The sequence below is a fragment of the Vanellus vanellus genome (assembly GCF_965231255.1).
Source record: "Vanellus vanellus genome assembly, chromosome: Z".
Lineage (NCBI taxonomy): Eukaryota > Metazoa > Chordata > Aves > Charadriiformes > Charadriidae > Vanellus > Vanellus vanellus.
Genome location: NC_138908.1, coordinates 70098346 through 70113674, shown reverse-complemented (window position 1 = coordinate 70113674; position 15329 = coordinate 70098346). Strand labels below are relative to the sequence as shown.

At 35.9% G+C, this 15329-nt stretch overlaps 1 protein-coding gene across 1 annotated transcript in view; it reads right to left on the bottom strand.

The window, feature by feature from the left end:
- The window catches only part of NIPBL (NIPBL cohesin loading factor), a 171435-nt gene that overhangs the window by 155115 nt on the left and 991 nt on the right, over nt 1-15329 (bottom strand). The gene's annotated exons all lie outside the window — the stretch shown is intronic.

Sequence of the window (15329 nt, the reverse complement as noted above, 5' to 3'; positions counted from 1 at the left end):
TACAGGTTTTTTTTAAGCTTAAGGAAATTCAGATGTAGCAGTGGTGAGGATGGGAAGCTGTCATATGAACCTGACAAAAAGCACAGTAGATATGGCTATGGATGAGAGGGGACAAACTGAACTACAGACATCTTAACCCTCTATGCCCTGTATTTTCTAAATTAGTATCTGGTAAACAGAGAAATTTTGTTTGCTAAAAGAAACATCAAAAAAATCCACATTAGCACAAAGACAACTGAACCTCCTCCAACAGTCCTAGCTATCTCCTGCAACCTCTTAGTAAATGCCTATTAAGCAAAATTTAAAATAATCCATGAGATCAAAGCCGTCTAAGGCTCTCTGAAGTGGATTGTGATAGAATCTAGAAAATAACAGGAAAAGCAAGAAGCACATGCAAAATCTGGAAGAGATCTTACAGCTACTATCTTATACATGTACAAAAGAGAAATCATTTGATAGTCATAAGTTTAAGAACATTATTCAGATTACATTACAGCATATAAGACCCCTATAAATAAAGTGCAGGGGAGAGGCACTGGTGAAAATCCCAATTCCCTCACCATTAATGGCTAGAGAGAAAGGATTTATGCAGATCCTCTCTCCCAGACAGCTGTCCATTAAACTGAATGAGAATTTTTTAAATTAGAACGTTTCACTGAAAACTGTCATTTGTCAAAGTGGACATAGCTTAGAAAATGCTTCCATTTAAATAGACTTTATTTTAAAATAATAACAGAACTAAGGTATTTCAGCTTTATACCATTACAACGTTCCTAAAATAAAGATTTCAGTTACAATCTAATTGTAGGTCTAGTACACTTCGATTTGATTTTTCCCCCCACAAATATCACTGTGTTGTTTTCAAATGTCAATGTAAGTATTTTTACTGACACAACTTTTCCAGAAATTTGATCACAGATGCCATTCATTGGTTTTATTTTGCTTTGGAGTAGAGCATCATCAAAAACTATACAACATACCATACAAAGTTCACACTAGTTCACATTATTGCTAAAACTAAATACAAGTGAGCAAACAAGACAATGTACACATATATGCTAATTTGTATTTCCCCAAAAGCCAAGGAAATAAGAATTATATTAAAAAAAAAAGTATCCATGCAGCGTTATCTGTTCTATTATACTGAAATTTTTAAGTTGTTAACATCTTCCAAGCAGCCAAAACATTTCTCAGGATCTATTTTAGTACCATACTTTGAAAGTCAGTATTCCTAAATCATTTACAAATACTTTTAATCAAACACTACAATACTGTAAACCAAATGATTAAATTATTGCGATTCAGCAAACACGCACCCTCAGAAATCAAGTTTTCTCCCAACTTAGCCAACTCACCCAAGCCAAAATACGTCTGTTCATATTTTGCAAGGTGAGAAAGGGACTAAAGCCTTTCCATCTTGTTCACATCACACACTTGCAAAGCTCTCATTTGCTAATCTGTTATAATGCACAAACCAGAGAAAGACAGTGTCATTCGCACTCCTCCCAACCAACCTCTTCTGTCAATGCTCCAAAGTAAAACAGCTCAAGAAAGACACTTCCCCTTACCCCCACAGCGGTCTTTCATTATGTGGCTTCTTGACTGGCTTATAAGAGCTAGTGCTTTAACAGCCAATTTCAAAAGTGGGGGGAGGGCGGTAAGGGGGAGAGATGAACAAGCTTTTACTAATGAAAAAGGGTTACATTTTTTTAAGAAAGTAGGATGTTAAAACTAACATCAAAGAAATGCAGAAATCTAAGTCTCAGTAGAACAGCAGCTTGTTTTGGTTTAGTTAAGCCTGTTTCCAACTTCAGTAACTCAAGTATTCGCGTGACCTTTCCAGAAAGCGTATTCTAATTATGTCACATATACAAGTTCTCACTTAGAAAAGCAAGGAGATAATGATGCTGACAAATAAAAAACATGGCAAAAAAACTACATAGTAAAAATAAAAAATGCTCTTAAAATTATTTCTTCAAAGAAGTGACTGGTAAAAATCTCAGAGATGATAAATGCACTGCTACTACTTCTCTATTCATTAATATATGACAAATATTTTTTCATTGTTTAAATAAGTAAGTCACACCTTCCAATATAACAAAGTTGGTCATCAATTAATGACTGAAACAAGCAAAAATTGCATTTTCCCATTTGTGAACTTCATTTCTAGGAGTTGTAGATATTAATTAAATAAAAATCCACATGCATCCTATAAATAGATCTCTAAAGAGAGCTGGGACTCTTTAGCATGGAGAAGAGAAGGCTGAGGGGAGACCTTATTAATGCTTATAAGTACCTAAAGGGTGGGAGCCAGGCTCTTTTCAGTGGTTCCCAGTGACAGGACAAGGGGCAACGGGCACAAGTTGGAACATAGGAAGTTCCATTCAAACACAAGAAAAGACTTCATTACGGTGAGGGTGACAGAGCACTGGCACAGGCTGCCCAGGGAGGTTGTGGAGTCCCCTTCCCTGGAGATTTTCAAGCCCCGCCTGGATGCAGTGCTGAGTAATGTGCTCTGGGCAATCCTGCTTTAGCAGGGGAGTTGGACTAGATGATCTCTAGAGGTCCCTTCCAACTCTGAAAATTCCGTGATCCCGTGAAATTCTGAACTGATATGCTAAAATAAAAGAGAAGCATGTCTTAGGCCAAGGACATAGTTCCAAGTTACTGACTGAACTGCCAAGCTGACTACGTTATGGGCATATGGAGAAGGCCCAAGAACTGCTCCATGAAGGTTATATTAGTCCTCACAGGACCATGCCAAGACAATACACACTGAATCCTTCCACCCTTGCCTGCATGCAATGCCAGATGTTTTGCTTATCTTTATTCTCCAAGCCCTTCGCTCTAAATGATGACCATCTCCTTTTCTTAAGGATCTGTGAAAGAGAAGGATAATTATAGCCCTTGATTTCTCTGAGGCTTTAATGCAAAGCTTTCTACTACAGAATTCAAACAGCACTATTGTGCAGGCTGTTGCTAAGGCAAAGGTGAACTGTAGCCCGTATGCTACAGATACTTGAACAACCACAATTGATCATGCAGATAAATCAAATTAGTAAATAAACTGAAGACTGGATTACTTAGTCATGCTTAATTTTTTAATAGAATTTACACAACTGCATACTAAGCACTTTATTTTCATAACTTGTTGAAGTGCAAAATTTCCAATTAAGTATTCCTTTTTTCCAGCAAGGGGATGGATTTTAAAATGCAGGTAAGTTATATTTGAAGTGCCACAAGGAGTTTTACCGATGTTGAAAAAACATAAAAGCCCCGATGAAACTGGATTATCATCATTATATCTTTTAATTACTTAAAAACTAAACATTTTAAAATATCCTAAAATAAGCGTGCTATGTATTTCAGGTCACTCTGTTAAGAGAAAAATAGTTATAGCTGTTTGCCTATCATAATTCACTGATGAATGAAAACAAGTGCGTACAAAGATGTAAACCACAGCACTGCTGTAAACATATATTTGTAGGGTAGTACCTCTGAGGGAAAACAAAACCTAATCGTTGCAGAACTCCCTGAGATGCAGGTGGTAATACCCACCTTTTAGAGAGGTAGCTCAATCTTTCCAGTGTGAAATATATACATTATTTCACAAGTCACAGGCTCATTTTAGAGAAGATTCTAAGTTCTCTCCAGCTTTGCTGCTGTAGAAGGAATAGAATCAATTTGCTTTTTTTCCAAACTGGAAATTAGCATAAAGGAGACCCAGAGGCTACACATCTTTATGGGAATATTCTGGCAATATGGAAACATTAAAAATGAAGCATGATACCCTTCTAGTTTCATTCACACGCCATTTGAACAAAACCCAGAAGCAGCTGAAATGGATCCAACCTCAACCACCTTAAACTTGCATGGATACTAACGTGCACTAAAGCAGCAATAAGGAGTAGCTAGTTCTCAGTCTTTCCTTTTTACATCAGATGCCGAGGCACCTACAGAGGTAGAGACACTGTCCTTTGCTAGCTATTCATCCAGGCCGACAAACTACTGAGTCTCTGTCCCATTTTCCAGTTGTGTAATTGCTAACTTATCACCAGCCTCTGTGATAAAACATACCACTGAGAGGAAAGCAGCCAAGCAGCAGCAACAAGGAAAAGACCTGTTCCAGGGGCAACAGGCTGTTTACCTCCACAAAAAAATAGCTTAAACTCTTCACATTAAACTCACAGAACATGATCCAGGGGCACATCTCAATTCATAATCCTTTTTTCTCTTTAACAGTTGCCATGGGATACCATAAATTAGAGCTTGCAGAACCACAAGTGGCCTTCCCAGGCCACATGTTTGACATTACTGTCTGCATGCTTTGGCACACATGATAATATTTATGCCCAAGACAAAAATTTATACTGACAGTAGTATTCGACATAGTACTAAACTGCTACCTCAAATAATCCAATATTCATTTACATTTGTTTTTTCCTGGTTCATATTACAAGGAACTTGAGCTCCCCCCACTGCTAATTATTCCTACTGTTTACTCAGAGCAAACATCCTCTTCTAGATCTTCTAAGACACTGTCAAGTAGGTATTTCTTATTTCCGAAATATTTTAAGGCAAATTTTCAAATACAACTACGTGCTTTTCAGTGGACAAGTATCTGAGTTATCACCCGATCATATACATAAGCATTTTACACAGGTGATCACAAAAAAAATCTTTCAAGTTATCTGAAGCTAATTAACATCTACATTAACGTACCACTGATGAATATGTTAGTAAGCTACATGAGTGTTGAATTAATTAAACTATGTTCACAATTCAGAAAGTTATTGTAAAGAAATCACAACAAGTGGGAGCATACTACATCTTAGCAATTAGCACTCCAGGCCACAACGCACACCCGCCCCCTGCCCCCAAAATACAAATCTCTAACTTACAAAGATCCGTACAATGCTTAACAATTATTATGAGAAAACCCAAATTAACCACAGAACAATACTAAGTAACTACAACAGAATCATTAAAGCTACTGTTGGCCTTAATGGGGTAAATCTAATCTACAAAATTATTATATATTATTTAAAGAAAACCAAAAATGTTTCTTAAATAGTCTTGTGTGCACCAAGACTATTTACTACTAAAATAATTGAGTTCAGTAAATAAATATTTTACAGTATCTGAATACCCTAACTTTTAGGGACTAAACTATTTAAAGTCCAAGCTATTTAAAGTCCAATTGAAATTCTAACTTACTTCAGGAAGCAAATATGTTGATATCTGTCAATTTCAAGTCATTATACCTGTGTAAACCCACTGAAGGCAATCCATTTGCTGCAGTATAATTTAAAGCATTATTTGACACACAACTCCATTAATGACACCTGTATGTAACCTGATTTACAGAATATTTATTCATCATAATCATGCACATGAAACAACTGAATTCTTTTTATCAACGTTATTATTTTACTAATAAAACCTCTAAGTTCTGTACAGCAAATTTAATGTCTTCGGTAACTGAGGCTATTTCTATAGGGTCACCTTTATAATTAAAGTACGCTTATCTTTTAATTTTCATTTGGTTATCATTACAAAATAGCGTAAGCATGTAAGCTTCATCATCATAAAACTGATGAAGCTTCTCTGCTCTTGTTTAAAATACTTATCTGCTTACATCTATAACAAGCTTTATAACATCTTCTAAGAAGATTTGAAAATTAGTGTATTTTGCAATGAGATATTTCAGCCATTTTTACTGTCCTTCCCAAAACACTTATTCAAATTTACACCTGTGTGAGTAAACAGATGCAGGTAGGAGATCTTCAACAGTTCTGTTTCAGACAAATACTGTTCTCTCCAAAAATTCACATAGGGTTACATGGAGTGTCAGCCACATTTGGGCAAGCTGATTATCCCAAACTCTCAAGTTACTGTGCATCAGCTGACTTTCAATAACTGTGCATATAAACTTAACCATGAAAAATGCAAACTAATTCAACCTCCCTTAGCCAGCAATGAAACAGGGTTAAATTAAATCAAGTTATGTGCAATTGCCACAGGCTACACAAACACAATTGCACATTCACGATAGCTGAGCACGCACTTAACTTCCAATTATCAGGACTTAACAAGTTATGTTGAATCCTCAGAAGTCCATCTACAGAGCTTTTTATAAAACTTTGTTAGCTAATTATTTATCAAGATGTGAGTAAGAATTCGCTTAATCCCATGTCATCATATGTCTACTTTCAGACCAGAAAAAGGATTTGTCAAGAATAAACACAGAAATTTACAGAAAAAGAGAATTCCTACTCTGAAGTCTACTAATGCAATATAATCATTTAACATGGCACTAAATAAAATAAGTAGCTTTCATTATTCTTTCTCCAGGTTGCAGGCTAAGATTACAGTGTGATGTGAAAACTGAGAACGTTTACCTTCCAGTATTATGATGGCTTGTTCATTTAATTTTATTTAGAGAATTACAGACAAAACACTTTTTAAACTATACAATTTTTTATTGCAATTACTCAGATATTTTAATATTTTCCGCAGTAAAAATAAATTATCTATTTCTGTAAAAAACATGACTAAACTTTACATCATGCTAGATAGAACCAGAGGGAATTACTCCAGTGAGTAAATATGCAGAACCATAACTCTAAATATCTTTTATAATAGTGACCCTGGAGTGCATAGTGTGTTCCCACAACTCTCTAAGCCATTAGTCACTTAAATTATCACCAAGAAAGTTCACCTACAGCTTTGGTTCCCTGTATGTCAGAACTGCCACTATTTTGCAGAACTAAGCAGCTCAACACCTGTTTTACACCTAAGCTTGGGCAAGATCTTGAGTAGGAAAGTCCAGTCATACATGTGCTTTGAACATACCTAACACACAAAACTGACCACTTTGCACTGCGTACTAGCCACTGCCTACAGCCCTCCGCTCAAAATCTTGGAAGGACAGAGGAAGACCACTTGCCAAGATATCAGACACACAGACTCTAAACTCCCCCTCAGTAGCGCGATGTTCAAACATGGATTTGTCACTATCCATTACAGTCTTTGACTGGCTCTAAGATTTTCTGGGGTAGCGAGCATTCCCTTCTCCTCTTGTCGAAGTAGTACTACATCACAGTGCAAAGAAAATTAATTAGAACAGGCAAAAAGCCTGAAAGAGAAAACATGATTATCAAATAAATAGACTTAAACTCTTTTTTAGGAGGTAAAATTCTCTCCAATATTTTCTATTTAGTAACCAATATGGATATCTTACTCAGCACCACAGGAGCTGTGAGTTCCAATTTGCATGACTACACATCTCAAACTTTTGATTGACACTCAGGGGCTGGCCTGTTCAACAGCGGTATCACAAAATCAAGTCCTTTTTTGGTCTGACTCCAATTCCTGTTTATGATGTAGAAGTCAAGATTAAAAATCTTACTTACTGCACTGTGACAGCTGGTTTACAAGGCAACACTTAAAAAAATATTATACTAAATGCATTTCTGTACATTAACATCATGTCATTAAAAATGCTGAAGATCTTACTTCAAAAACCCCTTGAAAACAGAACACCACAGTTGTTGGATTAGATAATTGTGTAACATTCCCCTCCCACTTCTGGGCCCAATCTTCATTCAGTTTACAGGAGGGATCTGATCTGGAAATGAATCAGAGGCTATTCATAAGGCTGTAAGGTCTGTTGTATACATGACTCTCCAACTTCAAGTAAAAATGAAAGAGAAGTATGAAGGGAAAGAGGCCGCAGATCAGACAGCCGGAAACAGAAAAATGCCACTCTTGGGAATCTCATTCTATTTCTATTACTAATGGTAAATATTTCTGTGTTCTTTTTTTTGCTGCATGCTCTGAAGCCTAATTTGAAGAGGCACAGATTAGTCATATTTGTAACCAAAATTAACAAAATCTGTTCTAATATTAACACACACGTATTATGATACAAAAAAAAAATAAAGTTAATTTAAAAGTCAGGTCCTACAGTTGTTCCAGTTAGAGTTCCAAAGTTATAAAGACCAACTTTTGCATCTCAGTTCCCAACTTCCATGATTACATACTCTCCTCAAAAACATTTGAAAAATAAGTATTTGTGAAGCTTTCCAATATTACAATACATGTCACAGAAAAGCCCATGAGGAAATTAAGAATTCTATCTCTGGAGCAGGGCTTAATGATGTGATGTGATTAAGGCAAAGGACTACATACTGAACACCAAAGAGAAATCAAAATACTTAATCATAAAAGACAGGACTGCAAGCAATCTCAACAGTCTATCCCTTTCCCCAAGGGAGAATCTACAATATCTAAGGCCAATCCTAGGATATGTTAATTTAACCTGTTGAGTTTTTAAAAAAACAAACAAACAAGTCCATTAAGGAAGCTATATTCATTTCATACAGTCAGGGAAACAGGCAACCTGTTGTAAGAAAAAAAAAGTGATGACCGGCTTAATGACTACCACAATGCATTCACAAAGATGACAACTGCAGACTACTCAGGTAATGTGAACTACAAAATTCCCTGTCGTTTGCTCTTACAAGCAGTACTCCACATTTCTGAGCTTTTTTTTTTTTTAAACTATGTGATTTCCTCATTTAAAAAAAAAAAAAAAAAAAAAAAAAAGGACAATTCAAACAATTAATTCCTGGGTGTGAAATAAGGATTGGCTGGGCAAAGAATCATTGTTTTGTACTTCTGGCTTCTCAGGCAATTTGTTCTTCTTCCCCTCTCTGGCCCCTCTCAGTACATACTTCACACCCATTCCCATCCCTGAATTGCTTCCCTTGACTATACACCCAAATCCAAAGTATCCTTCTGTCTCAGCTTCTTGCTAAGGCTGTTTCACAGCTCTTCCTGTATCTTTACTAAGGACACTTGCACCTGCCCCACCAGCTCCTTTACCCAGTCCTCACCATTCAGTCATTACTTCCTTAGGAACTCCGAGCTCCTACCCTCCTCCAAATTCCTGCCCTTCACACTCCAATTCCCTCCCCATCCTGTGTGAGTTCAGTTCCAGTCCACTACTCTTCTCCTCCATGTGTTCACCCTTCCAGCCACCTGCAACCCCAGCTCTTGTCTTTTCCACATTCAAACAAATCAGCACTGTGGATAAGCAGAGAATGGACACAGGAAAACCAAGAGTCTGTACCACATCTCACTGCACAGAGCCGTACTTACGAGGCTCTACTGTGCATACAAAATTTTTCAACACTAATGCCTACAATCACAGAAGTCAGCTAATTTTTCAGACGCTAATAACTTGCCCAATTTTTTGACAGGTTTTTAAATGGCAACAAAATGCACATCCCTAATGCAAAAAGTCACCTCACTCTCAAATTTTAAATTCCTTTCTCAAAGAATGGGGGTGTTCCAGTTACTTGAAGAAAAGGCCAGAAATTTTTTTTTTTTTTTTCCTCTAGCATGACCCCTAGGAGCCAGTGAACTATTTTGGCTTTAAGCTTTATTAAAAGAATCAATCAATAAAGGGCAGACACTTAGTATGGAAGATTTTGACTCAAATGACTGAAGTTTAGCAAAGACAGAAGTAAAATCAGTGCTTTTAAACATGAAGTGTCAGGAAACTGAGAGGAGTCACTACCAGTCCTACCTATACCAAACAAGCAGGGAGCCACATGCATTCTTAAAGTCGACTAGTAACCCTGTTAAGCAATGTTTGATTCCTTGTAACTGCCAAATTTTAATAGGATACATTGAAGTTTTTCTGTGTTACAGGTTATGCCTCAACATGAGTTTTTAAGGAAACCGTCAGAAAGAACCAATCATCACTAAGCATGCCAGTAGAAGAAAATCCACTTGCCATTACTTAAAAAAGAAAAAAAAAGAAAGAAAAAAGGAAAACCTAGCATCCATGCAGTAAAAAGCAATCATATCTCCTTAGTTTCAACTAAAAATTTAATATATAAATAATCAGGCAGATTTTTCTTTTTCCCTTCAGGAAAAAAAAATTAAATATTGAAGCTAAACAAGTTTTAGATCTCCACAAAACACTCCCCATGAGTTCTCACCACAGTCTCATTAGAGTCTTATGAAAATTTTCCCAGCTTTTAGACTACAAAAAAGCAGGTTACAGATTATTTTTTCTACAGGTGCTAAGGCAGCTGCTGTACCTAGCTTCTGATGAGGGCTCTCTACAAGTAAAGATAGAAAGAAAAAAAAAGGAAAAAAGAAAAGACCGAGCACTACTTATTCTACCTGTTCCATAATAGACTCACAGCCTCTGGGACATGCCATATAGACATTAAAAGCCATGTGAGGAGAAAAAAGCTGAAGAACTTCTCTGCCCGATACAGACTAGGCATTTGAACCTGGACTCCCTACATCCCAAAAGCAATGTTCTAGCTAGGAACACACATTGCTTCAGAACAGTCTTGCTTTCCTAACAGAGGCATATATAGCAGCTGGACAACAGACTGACATTGCAATAAAATGGTCTGACCACTAGGCTGCAGAGGTTTCTGTTCAACCAAGTTACATCAACTGCAACAATTATCAGTTTAAGAGGCAGAGTTTTATCCTTAACAGTCAATAACCAATGCTCAGGATACCCTCCAGGGTTGCTAGTTCCTGCTGGAAGTTAACAGAGTAACATTTTCAATCTCTGTCTCCAATATTGCAGCCAAGCCATTTAATTACTTGCGGGATTTGGGTTATTATCTAGTTGTTGTCTCTGTTTCTCCTGATTAAGAGATTTTGGTTTCTTCACAATATGGAGGCTAATTTTTTTTTTTTTTTTTTTCAATTTTTCAGGACAGGAAGTGTATTCTTTTCCAGCTGTTGGCATGATGAAGACAACTGAAACCCAGTAGATGTTTAAGGTCATCAGCAAAAACCCATTCTATATTTCTTAGGGATACAGCATGAGAAACAATGAGCCTGATATGTTGAAATGCAGTGCACGCACAACCACAAAGAAAGTCAAAGAAAACAATGTCATGAACTTACTAAGTGCTGTAAAGTAACTAAAAATCTAAAGACTAAAGCATATCAAATTACACAAGATTTATAAGCACTTTTAAAACTATTTTGATTCAATTTCAGTCTTCCATCTGTAAAATGGAAATAATATTTTACAGATGTTCAAAAAAAAGTTCTCTAATGATTGTGAAGCACAGATATTTATTTTGAGATAATTCCTATAAATTAACAGATTAAAATACTCCAGCATTCATGGACGATTTGGCTGTATACAGCACATAATAAGGCAGCAGATTGCACACTGAATGACAAAGAAAAACTAATATATAAACTAGGTTATAACAGTATAGCAGTCAGCTGGCATTTCCCATGCACTCTATGAGGCATTGAATTGGGGTGCAAGGGAATGGGGGAATATAATAATGAAGCTAAAGGCCCAGCATATGGAGAAGGGGGCTGGATTGTGTTTGTCTCTGTAATCTTAGTCTGCTGTTTCTTTATCTGAGTCCCTTACTTTGCAGCCTAGCATTTTTTGACACTGTTCCTCTAAAATGCATTGCATGTCTACACATACACACTGCTACAAAAAAAATGCTTCAAATCAAACCACAGTAGTAATCTGAAAAATTAAAATAACTAGCCATATAAAGAATTTTGAGATCTCTGATTAAAAACACACTTAAAATCAACTGATACAAACACCAAAGGCCATAAAAATGAACTTTTATAGAATTTCTTCTGACTTTAACATGAAAAATGGTCTTCAGTGTTTATGGGTTTTTGAAGTTATTTGTGTTAACCAAGTAGTCACCTTCAAGTACAGTATCAACAATCACGTTCAATTTGACTGGAATTCCTTTTAGTTTCTACATACATTTGGGCCAAAATCCTTTTTCCCCTCCCTTTTGCTAGTGAGATTTTCCATAGCAAACAGTAGGGACAGGAAGTGAGACACAAATCATAGGTCCTGCACAATCTCCTCAAACACAATCTCCTCACTCCTGGGGTGCAGCAGATGTCAAGATAAAGCACTTCTCTCACATGTACTTTGGGGGTCAGCATGAACTACTAAGAAGTATGCTTGTAAGACTGAGAAAATAAAAACACAAATATAGTTGAATTACATTAAAGGTTTGTAGAATACAAGCCTTTAACAACTGTCATTTCAAAAGGACTTCCTGTTTCAATTATTAAAAAGGATCATTATTCTACAGAGTTTTTAGAAATAACACACAGGTATCACCAATTTCAAGCATTTCCTTGTAAGTATATCTGTGCAACTGAGTGTTTGTTACTGCTGATGATTCAAAATCAGAAGCTAACCTAACCTAAGATAACCCAATAAAGCATATGAAAAGCAACACTGAAAATGAGCAGCATCATATTGAAATGGCCATTTTTTTTAGTGTTACATATTTCTCATCATTTATTTTGTGCCACTAAATAGCTACCCTAACACTGGATGACCCACCTCATACCTACTAGACACTAAATTCTAAAGCTATCTCTACTCATATTTTTCCAATTAAGTATGCTTATAATTGTTGTCAATTGCTGTCCACATTCACAAATATTACACGTTTCTCTAGAATAATTTCTAGAAAGCACAAATTTCTGAATTTGAAGACTTAATTTCTTTCCTAGGTCTAGATATTCAGAATATAAGTATATTATTTCTTTCTAGTTACAGCAATTATCTGCTACTTTACATTTCTTGTGCAACATTTATGACATGTTAATATAAATTCAGTATCATGACTTTAATACTTTGTACTACAATATACACATGAAAGTATCACACTTGCTGCTGAATACACAGAAATTTGCTATAGGAAACCTGTTATACCAATCCCTGGCTCAAATCAATTCACACTTTGACTGTGTTTTCATCTAGCATCCTTCAAAATTTAGTTTATTTATAATGTAGAAGAATATATACAGGAAACATTTAGGATTAAGGCAGCATTACCTTAATCATCACACAAACACAACAAAAAACACCATGGTTCTATCCCAAGGAAATTACTATCTATTGCTTTGATTCTGCAATAAGTGTCATGTGAACATTAATGTACATGGAGTTTCAAACATGCAGGAAGGCTGTACAGGGGTATCTGTACTCCTACATAGAACAGGGATCTGCAAAGGGTTCTAGTGATATAACTTTGCTTCTCTGAGCCTATTGTTTTTCCTAAATCAAAATTTAAACATTTCAAATGTTAAAAATTAATTATTTTACTGGTATGTCTGTTCCTATGTCTTTATTTTTAAAAAGTATAAAAACAGCTTTAAAAGACTTCAGGGAAAGATTTTTTTTGTTGAAATAACTTCAGGTAAAACATTCAAGAAGTTGAGAGGGGAAAAAAAAGAAAAAACCTGTACAAAGGAAACAAATCCAAAATGTACAAGGTAGTCAAAAGTACAAAATAAAAGATAACAAGAAGAAAGTATTTTCCTCTTTCAATTAAAATAATTGTTACAGCTAATATCTTCAGAATAACTAATGTTGTATTTCTGTAACAGGAATAAAATAAGTACATCCTACTTAAACAGCTAGCTGTTGTGGTAAACAGCAGACCAGTATAAACTCCTAACATCAGGGAAAAGGTAGTATCAAAGTGACATAGTCCTTCAGTCACACGCACACTCTCTTAAACATGCTAAAAAATACACCTTATAAAGATTTCCACATTAAATATTTCTCTATATATTTTTCTGAGATAAAGAAATTTACAGCTACATGAACTGTGATAGAGCAACCAATTCAGGATTAATCATATATGGCTCAGAAGAACAAAACCAAAAAACTCATTACAAATCACAATTAGACAGCATCTTAAATTTCCCTCTACAAACACGCCTGTTTTTCATACCAGAAAACTGCATGCTTTCTGATTAAAAAAATAAATGAAAAAAAAAAAAAGTAAAATAAAAGGCACCGTAAACAAAACACTGGCAAGATAAACTTGACAGGAACTACATAACTACAGTAGCTCATTTCCTGCTCATATCTGGAATATTTAAAGCAAACCTCCTTAAATGAAAAACAAGTGTGAGATGTTCACAACTGTTAGCTTAACAAACCCATTTTTGTTAAAATGAGAGCTGTTTGAAACAGTCGACAAAAGAAACGCTACAGCTCATGTCGCTTCCTGATGATGAAAACTACCCAAGAACTACAAGTACTTCTGTACAGTCCTTTCTTTCCTGTAAAGCAGAGTTACACTCGGCCTTTACGCATACTACGGACCAAAAGAAAACAGCAATTCTGCTGCTACACACTGATAGGGACAGTTAGAGACAACTAGTGGCTCCCTCTGCAATTCACAAAGTTTAAAATTAAAAAGCTGCTTTTTCTAAGTGTAAATGGTTCCTCTCCACGCACGTAGGCCTGAGGCCCTGTTGCAAACAGTGTCTAACAGGACCAGGCAGCACAAAGACAGGAACGGGAGATTAGTGGGAGGGAGGGAGGGAGGCCGGGATTGGGGCTCAGCAGGATCTTCAGGCTTTTTAAAATTCAAACTGCTCCCTGACCAATACAAATCACGGACACGCTACTGACTACTACACGGATTTACAGCATTAAAAACACGCCTTCTACGTGACAGCTATATTAACTTCACCCTTTTAAACATGTATCAGGGCACTTGGAGGAATGATAGCATAGTTTTATTATAAGACTCTAAACACAATACACCAGAAAGTTACACTATTAGACGCATTAACCACTTATTATCACAACAGATCTGCCTGAGCAGCTAAAAAATCTGCTGAAAAATAAACAAATTATGTAATGTTCCTATTTGTTTGCCATTTACGAATTTCCTTTCTATATGAAAGATGGAACTTTGTATGTTAAAATTTCCCTCAATTATGTAACTTCTGTAGTAGTATTTTTATTAGTTCACAGGGTGTCTGTTTTAAATCTATCTCAATTTTTAGTAACACTCTCAACTCTACCACATGCAAGTCCGAGATTTATTTTACTGTAAATTACCTACCATTTATTTATAAAGACCTGACACTTAATCAACAGTCATTTACAAAACACATCTGACTTGTTAAAATGACACCTTATTACATATTCAAACATCATGGACACAAACAGCCAATAACATTCTCAGGATCTCAAAGAGATATGGCCTGACAAGAAAGGATGTCACTTTTTAAGCATTCCTGACTTTTCACTTAATTAAATTTATGTTTGATTCTCGAGTACTTTGGGTAAGATCTCATCTTCACCGTGGTCCCTTAAATGTCATAAACACAGCACTTTACATATGATATCTCTCACGTTTTCTGTTTGTTAGAAGCACAAAATAATATTTATTTTGAATTTAGTACATATTCCTGTAACCTATACAGCACATAGGCACTGAGATTGTGCGGAGTACCTGATACAATAC